The sequence below is a fragment of the Centruroides sculpturatus genome, unplaced genomic scaffold (assembly GCF_000671375.1).
Source record: "Centruroides sculpturatus isolate CEXI.00-Female unplaced genomic scaffold, Cexi_2.0 scaffold3329, whole genome shotgun sequence".
NCBI lineage: Eukaryota > Metazoa > Arthropoda > Arachnida > Scorpiones > Buthidae > Centruroides > Centruroides sculpturatus.
In genome coordinates, this window is record NW_019387525.1 from 1,421 (window position 1) to 11,180 (window position 9,760).

At 24.9% G+C, this 9,760-nt stretch overlaps 1 long non-coding RNA gene across 2 annotated transcripts; it reads left to right on the plus strand.

The window, feature by feature from the left end:
- Positions 1-302: 302 nt before the first annotated feature.
- On the plus strand, positions 303-6,102 carry LOC111616471. 2 transcript variants are annotated; one of them, XR_002755254.1, is made up of 3 exons: positions 303-453; positions 541-637; positions 5,448-6,102. It is a non-coding gene; the product is annotated as an uncharacterized LOC111616471 (long non-coding RNA). The 2 variants fall into 2 exon arrangements; XR_002755253.1 differs by lacking the exon at positions 5,448-6,102 and adding an exon at positions 1,156-1,632 and having other exon boundaries at positions 304-453.
- The last annotated feature ends 3,658 nt before the right edge of the window (positions 6,103-9,760 follow it).

Below are 9,760 nucleotides of genomic sequence, written 5' to 3' on the forward strand. Positions count from 1 at the left end.
AAAGGGGATAAAACTTTCCTAAATGAGTGAAATGAGTGTGGATTAATAATGAATTAAATAAACAAGCAAATTTTGGTTTATATAATATTAATTTGTATGATTTGATAAACTTGAATGTTTAATTATTGCTTTGATATAGCTATCATATAAGTATATAATATGTTAAAAGGTAATTTTTGAAGTAATATATGTTTATGTCAATCAAGTCTTTTATTGTATTTTATTTATTAAAAAAATGTAGCATTTATATTGTATTATGCTGTAAAAAAATGCTATAAATATTTTTGAATTTAGTGGTGTTTTCATATTAATATATTTACAGTATTTATTAATAGATAAAATCAAAAAGTTCCTATGTTCATCATGAATTAGATGCATTAGAAAGAGAACAATTGGAAATTGATAAAAATGCTGCAGAATTAGAAAAAAAATTAAGAAAAGTAATGGAATCAGGTTAATATTTTGAATGAAGTATTTATTATTTTAGTTTAATTAAAATAGATTTGTTTTTATTATAACATTTAATGTTTTAACATTTAGGAAATAGTGTATTAGAAGAAGAGTTAATGCAACAGTGGTTTACTCTGGTCAATAAAAAGAATGCTTTAATTCGTCGCCAAATGCAGTTAAATATTCTGTAAGTAAATAATTTGCAATCTATTATATAAAATTTATGAAGAAAATGGGGGAAAGTGAAAATGCATTACAAATATTAATTTATTATAATTATTAAAAGTTGTTATAGTAATAGGTTAGTAGTGTCAAGTTAATTTAATTTCACACTACATATTCAGTATTATGTATTTAATACTATTAATAATTTAAGATGCATAATAAAATTTATAAATTTTTATATACCTTGTATATCAAGCATGCCCATAGGATTTTTTCTTGAAACAAANCGTATTTAATTGCGGCTCGCGAAAAATTTCAAATTTTGAAAAATGGCTCGGACTATCAAGGAGCTTGGCCACCCTGGCTATATGCAATAGATATATAATCATCAACTTTAAAATCCTACAAAGAAATTTGAAAGAATTGATAAATCTCATTGAATATGATATATTAATATGCAAGGGCAGTTTAACTTCTGTTCAAAATTTCAATAACTGTGTGTATTAGAATCCCAATTAATGATTTTTTTTTCTTCTTTAGGTACTTTCTCATTGTTCTGACATGAAGATATGCATGCAGAATAGAAGTATTTTGAAGGTGTAGGAGCATGCCTCTGCATATGGTGGAGGCAATCAACAGACTTGATTAGGAAATTGATTACTTGGCCTATAGCTGGATCTAACACCATGAAATTATATTCCATTTGACCCTTTAAATGAAGTCTTGAGAGACAAGAGCCACTGCATGAAGAACTCTCTGAAGTCAAAGAATTTGTCAAGCAATGGCTCCAACACAGCCAAAATACTTCTATTCTGCAGATATATTATCATTGTCAAAATGATAAAAGTATCCATGTAAGGAGGAATATCTAGAGAAAAAATAAATACATTGGAACTACATAACACACAGTTCCATTGCTATTACTGAAATTCTGGACAGACGTTGAATTGCCCTAATATTTTTTAACAGAAAAAATTAATTTTATTTAAAATAAATATGGGAAATCTATACAAGTATTTATTTTTTCTTTGACACAATTGTTTTTGAATTAAAATATACTAAATTAATGCAGTGATTAATATAGTTTGAACAAATTAGATGAATAATTATGAATAAAAATATTAAAATGCCTCTAATAATATATGAGAATATGTTTTTATTGGATGAAGTGAGCAACTGTAATATGATAGACTACACTTATTGTAATTATGAATATTGTTATCAGTCATATAAGTTATTAGAATTAGCATGTCTGAAAGCATGCGAGTTAATACTACTAATAATAATTATAATTAATAAATCTTCAAGTTATATATTTTTAAATTGTTTGTTTGTCTTTTTAATGATAGAGTCAATAAAATCATAATTTTAACTAACTGTAGCCCCATTTACTTACTATGTTAATGTTATCAAACGGTTATTTTATTAGTATAGATAAGTCATAAAAGTATTACAATAAGTGGATTCTACTGTACTATACTTCAACTGTACCTAGACTATATAGCTTGCAGACCAGATCCAGCATATCATATAATTTAATCTGGTCCATGAAGATATTTGAAGCAACAAACTTAAATGATTATAAAAGTTATACATCATTAGTTATACATCATAGTTATACATCAGGATTTTATAAATTATACAATTCTCTAATATATGTAAGTTGATCTTAGTTATTTCAAGTTAAAGAAAGGAATGCTTTTTTTCTTTGACTTTTACAATTGGTAGTGTATGGTACATATATCAGATGTTCTTTAAAAATATTCTTTTTATATGCTTGAAATAAAAATTTTGTGGCCCATTTACCTTGAGTATTGTTGCTTTATATATTTCTGTCATAAATATATGAATTTCATGATAAAAGATTTATCAAATGTCATAAAGAATATTTTTATGATTATATTTTATGCTGCATAGTTATACATCATTATTTATTTAATTTACATATAATAATTAACTTTTTTGTTCATCCAGATTCATTGTTAAAATATGAAAAATTATTTGAATATTTATTTATGGTTTAGTTTTTATTAAGTTATTCTTTTTATAATAAATTGAAATCTATGTTTAAAAAATTTTAAATGGCATTCTTGATAAATGCTTTTATTGAATATAATCTGTAAAATTAAAATAATATAAATTATGAATTTGAATTTCTTTTTATTCTGATAGTCTATTAAAATTATTAGTGATGATTGTGAATTAAGTTTTATCAAAATAACTAAATAAAAATAATTTTACACAATTTGCTAAATTTCCAGTTTAAGTCCTGTATGAAAAACATATGATTTTTATTAGCATCAGATAAATGAATTTTGTTCAGTTTATAAATTAAACTATATGCCAGGGGTGGCCAACCTGCGGCTCGCGAGTCACATGCGGCTATTTGAAGGATTATTTGTGGCTCTCGATAGATGTACCTGAGTTCCCTTTTCATTTTTGTGTTATTATATTTTTAAAAAATTATTATCGTTCCGTATGTGTTTCAAAATGTCTTTTAAATTACTAACAACAAATATGAAAGACTAAGTGCAACGTTGTAACAAATTTCATTTCCGTCCAAGTTAAGAATGATATGACTCATCAAAAACTGCGCGAACGAACATAAACAGTGGCGTAATCGTCCGTTATCGACCGACTCCAGACCNTTATGAATGTGTTCGTAAAAAAAAAATTTCTGCTTACGTTTAATTTACTTGTTAGAAATTTGTTTATAGATCGTGTCGCCATCTATTGGCTGAAAATATATTTATCGTAAATTAATGAGGATTAATGTCATTTGCATCATTTTTTTTTTTTACTAAGTATAGTGAAATTTATTCAGATACTGAATTGTCTCATTGAAAAATTTTGTTATAATTACAACTGAATATAATTGATTTAAAATATAAAGTTTTAAAATGAATTTTTATATATTATTTTCTGTATTTTAATCTTAAAAGTATTATTATAGTTGTTTTAGCTCGATAAAATTCCAAAATATAATGCAGATAACAAATTTTTATAAGCAGTTTGAAGATTTGATGATGATTTTTAAATAAACAAATTAAGTCATAGAAAATATTAGTGGAAATTTACTTATAAATATTAATTCTTCCTTTTCTTTATATCAATTATCGCAGCTTTTCTGCAGAATGTAAATGTGAATTATTTATTGTTTTCGCTAGTATAAAAATATTTAATTATGTTTATGTTTAATTTTTGTATCATAAATTGATAGAAATACTCCAATCTTACCTTGAAAATTGACAAAATCCGATTAGAATATTAGAGCTTTTTATATTAAAAGTGAAATAAGTAAAAACAGTCGCTAAATCCATGATCTTTGTTTTTTTTTCTTTTTCTTTTTAAATATCAATCGATCGTACCATTTCGATTCTGATATGCTTTCAACATTTCGTCTTCCATCCAACGTAAATTATAGTTAACTATAGACCATTCAGTAAGTAATAAAAATAGAAATACAAATTGCGATACATTTGAATGAGAGTAAAATAAAAAACTATATTATGATAAATTGCTTAAAATTCAGTATTTAATGTAGTAGGAATAATTTTAAACTTTGTAAAGAGCAAAATATTTTAATTTAGTTTAGATTATTGGCATAAAAATGAGAGAGCCAGAGAGCTCACACCATTCTAAATTTACAAAATGGGTTATAGTTATCAAAAATGTAAACTTTGAAGTGATATTTACCTTTGATAAATAATTTATACAGTGATATATTTGCCTAAGCCTTGATATAGGCCTATATTTAAGATGCTTTGTCTTGCTGTTGAGACCAGAAATTTTTCCACTAACAAAATAATAATTTTAAAAAATGTTGTTATTGATTTCATATTCTAATATCGTAAATGCATAGTTTTTATAAATGAATTTTTTTATCTAATTATTATTTGAAGATATCAGATGTTCTGTCCTTTTTTAATCACTAATTATTTGTATAGTTACCATTTTATTCCATTTAATTTTGAAATTTATAGGAAGTAATAAAAGTCAGAATGCTTAGTTGTGTTATATTTCATTCTGTTGTATTCCTATATTTCTGACACATGCTTTTATAGTATGTGTGGTAACAGATTTAAATACGTTTGTTTACGATCAATATAACAATGAATTAACAATATTTTCTTTGATAATGCATATATCATTCTACAATAAATATATTTATAACATACATGCTTCATTTGAATGTAAAACAATAAACTATTAGATTAGTTTATCAAAAATATTTCTAAAATATACAATAAATATATTTATAACATACATGCTTCATTTGAATGTAAAACAATAAACTATTAGATTAGTTTATCAAAAATATTTCTAAAATAATTTAATGTTTTAACATTTTTTATTATTATTAGTTAAGAAAACATTGGAATGTCTGCTAAATGTAAAATCAAATTTTTTATAAATTCTTTATTCCTTTTGCAAGTTTATATATTCATCTATTATCATCATTATTATTACCTTAATTAAAGTTTTACTAATATACTGGTATGCAGGNATAAATTCTTTATTCCTTTTGCAAGTTTATATATTGAGTTGTGCGAATTAATTATTAATAAATTATAGTAAAATAATCTTTAAAAAATTAATACAATGGGTTAGAAATACTGTATAACACTTTATTCATTTATTTTCATGTTTTTAAAGATTAAGAAAAAAGCTTAGAGATATTTAATATTAATTAATTTGATATCAATTTATCACCATTATAATCAGCCTCTTTAAAATTCATTTTTAAGAAAAACAAAAATTTTGTAAACAAATTATCAAACGAAAGTGAAAATTAGAACAATATTTAAAAAATTTTTATCTTTCTCTTTCAGCATTTATCTTCATTAGATCTACTATCCATTCAGTGTGTATCATCTAGATTTATACTGTAGATATAGTTTAAATTATTTTCTGTAATAGCCAAAAAGAAGAGTATTTTATTTACGAATTAAATCAAAATAAATTAACCAGTAATCAGAAAAAAAAAAAGTATATATTAATGAGTTTTACACTTTAAAACTGCAAGTTATAATGAAGTTGAAGAATGTATTTTTTAGAATTTTTAGCAATAGATAAATATCTTATGATTGAATACATGGGAAGTTATTCTTTTTTAAACAATTTTTCGGGCATATCTGCAACAATTTTGTGTTTATAATTTGCGTAAAAAAATCAATGTTGTTATTGTAAATCTTGTCAGGCAGTTCTGATCTACGTAGACATAGTTAAATATTCAATGGATATTTTTGACGAGTAATAGATGTCTTGCATATTTCTTGATAAGAAATATAGTTTTGATAGTTTCAAGAGAAGAATGTAGTTCTTTTATGAATGTGTTCGTAAAAAAAAAATTTCTGCTTACGTTTAATTTACTTGTTAGAAATTTGTTTATAGATCGTGTCGCCATCTATTGGCTGAAAATATATTTATCGTAAATTAATGAGGATTAATGTCATTTGCATCATTTTTTTTTTTTTACTAAGTATAGTGAAATTTATTCAGATACTGAATTGTCTCATTGAAAAATTTTGTTATAATTACAACTGAATATAATTGATTTAGGATAATTGACGTTTCGGATAATTCACTTTCGGATGAACGACGCTCTACTGTATTTTCACTAGAAGATATGGACTAATCATATTAAGAAATTAACTTTAATTGTTTTATTTTTTTCGTATTTTACACTGACTTTTCTTTCCTCCCAGTACTAATTGAAAGTAATTTCCTCCATTTGTTTATTATTCTGCTGATCTGTACATTGTTTTGCAGTTTTCTAATATCAATGTTCTATCGTTCTCTTTCTAATGTACCATGACACATGCAAGACGTTTTTTTTCAAAATTTTATGTTTTGTATTTGTATTTCGGTTCTGTTGAATTAACTTTTATAGTCACTTTTTCTGACTTTTATATTCACGACTTCTTTGTACAGACATGTTTGATTTGATTAATCTTAAAAATTTCTATCGTTTAGTAATGTTTTCTTATTTAAGTGTACGGCTCGAGGCAGCCACTTATTCGTTTACATTAATTAATTTTTTATTTTTTAAATTTATTGTGTGTAAGGTTTCTTGAACTAATAATGTTTTTTATCTCTTTTTTGGATGTCAGATACGTATAGAGTGGAACTATAATTCTTCCTGCAGACAAGGTTGGAAGAAACATTCTTATCTCTGAATATTTGCGAAAAATTCATAAACTGATTTTACTGACTACACGAACAGAAGTATGAACTTTTAATTAATATTCCATTAGTTTTTTTATTAAGTAATGTTGACATTTGAATGCTATAAATAATTTCTTTAAATTAGAAATTTAATGCACTTAAGAGTTGTAGTATTCTATAATTGACTAGTTGTTGTTTTTTAAGTTTAAAACGAAATCAGAACGATTAATAACATTGATAATAAAAATATTTATTATTATAATTAACAGTTTATATAAATTAAATAACAATTTTTATAATTTTTTAAATTAGTTAAAAACTACACCAAAACAATATTTTCTATCATTAAAAGTAACAGTAAAAAGTACATAAACTCGAGTATATGTAATGTTAAAGTTCTAGGATTAAATGTAATTTACTTTGTTTGAGATTAATAAAAGGATGCCACTNGTAATGTTGACATTTGAATGCTATAAATAATTTCTTTAAATTAGAAATTTAATGCACTTAAGAGTTGTAGTATTCTATAATTGACTAGTTGTTGTTTTTTAAGTTTAAAACGAAATCAGAACGATTAATAACATTGATAATAAAAATATTTATTATTATAATTAACAATTTATATAAATTAAATAACAATTTTTATAATTTTTTAAATTATTTAAAACTACACCAAAACAATATTTTCAATCATTAAAAGTAACAGTAAAAAGTACATAAACTCGAGTATATGTAATGTTAAAGTTTTAGGATTAAATGTAATTTACTTTGTTTGAGATTAATAATAGGATGCCACTTACCTAAATTTTTGTTTCTCTTGGATAACTTTAAAAAGTGGAAATAATTTTCCACCTGTTATTTGTCTTTTAGTTTCATCATATGTCATAAACATTGCATACTGAGAAACGAAAGTATAAGATTATTTATAAGCCATTTATTATTATTATTATTTTCTTATACAGTAACACAATTTTTTACCCCATTTCCAGCAACTCTCCAAACATATGAATCGTTGGACACTCCTAATTAAAATAGTTGTTATTACTAAACAATATTATTGTTAAGTGCTGTTGAATTTTATTATATTTTTAGTTTTTATTCTCTTATTGTTTTAATACTTAATCTTACACTTTAGATTTCAGGTTATTTTTTTATAAAATATTGTTTCATATTTTGTATATAAAACAAAGAACAAGAAGCACATCAAAAGTTGTAAATGTAAGGAAATATTTTAATTTTTCATATCTTTGTGAGTGTGTGGTGATTGTTTATGGTAAGGAAGATGCTTAAGTTTATCCCGATGTTAATCAAACCACGTTTGCAAAAATTTAGCTGTGTGAAGTAATGCGTTGGCTGTTAAAACACTGCTTTTTCAGTTCAAAAAAATTTGCACATGGAAGTCATAAGATGGATTTGAAGTCTCAAAAGTTTACTGTAACATTGAGACATGATCTTTTTTGTGAATACATCAATAGAACCCAAGGAATGCAGGGAAATTGCTAGAAGTTACTACTTTTAGGCAAACGTTCACTTGATTATACGGGGTTTTGTCTAAATCATGAATAATGTATTGTGGTAGTGAAAGAACAGTGTTTATGTCTAATGAATAACTTACTAATCTAAAAAGACAACTTATGACCTTAAACAAGTGTAAGAATTTTCATCAGTGTCAGAATTTTCTTATTTTCTAAGTATTGTGCTTCTATGTATAACAAGAATGTTTGTGTTGCATGATTGTATAAAAATCGTGCAAGAAGATATAAGTGGCTTTAATTTTTATGTTGTTAATAAAAAGCCTCATAATTAGATTTTCGTAATCGAGGCACACTGCGTCATCCACCTGTGGGCACGATGCAACGAAATTGATGTTTAAGTGCTTAAATATAATTTTAAAATAGGCAAACGAATTAGAATACACCATTTGGTGACTTCAAAATTCATGACATAAAATTTATTTGTATTATTCTTTGTAAAACAAGTGCATAATTTTCGATACACCACGATACTTATTATATTTTGATATATACGAGAAAACTTATACAATCAAACGAAGTCAAAGAGATACGCTTTTATAGCATACATCGTTATCTATTAAAAATGTAAAAGTGACGATTATATACGTCTTTTATAGCATACATCGTTATCTATTAAAAATGTAAAAGTGACGATTCTAAATAAAATAGACTGTTTTAAAATTATTTAGTCATCTATTATTTTTCCAGTTTTGTTATATGTAAGAGAAGAACACTGTGGCGCTTAGTGAAAAAATGACTCTCCCACAGATTTTACATTTTTGGACTTCGGAGAACTTAAAACGTCGAAAAATGCAAAAAATTCGGATATTTTCTTTGTGTATATGGATGTTAGTGTTTTAGTCTGTGTGTGTGTGTCTCCCTCTCTTCCTATCTCTCTCTCTCTGTGTGTGTGTGTATGTGTGTGTGTGTTAGAGAGAGTTGCGATTTCGTTCATGTTCTCTTCTGTAAAGCTTAGTGAGTTAATAGCTTGTGCATTATGTCAAAATTTCTCAAATGTTGCAAGGAGTTTTCGATATTAGGAAATGTGGTACTGAAGCTTAGTGATTAAAGGTCGTTGGTGTGGATAGATAAAGAAGAAGACTTGTGTCATACCTCAAGTACGGTTGAACTTTATAGCAAATTTACTCGTTGTTATCGTTTACAATTTTTCTGTTTGACAGTCGAAATGACCATTTTTCTATTTTACACTAATTAAAAATCTACAAAGTTATAAATTATAATATATAATAACAAATAGCGCTACCTAAATTTTAAATGTTGCCGGAAATGTTAAGCCCCTAGTTGTTGAACTAAATTAGCTTGAAAAACATTACAAGTTTTTATTTATAAACTTAACGAACCATTATTTGAAATGTGTTTTTCAGATTGCAAGAAGCTTTTGTAATTTTATTTTGTATAAGTAGTATAGAAATGATGAATTCTGGAGTACAAAAATTAATTAG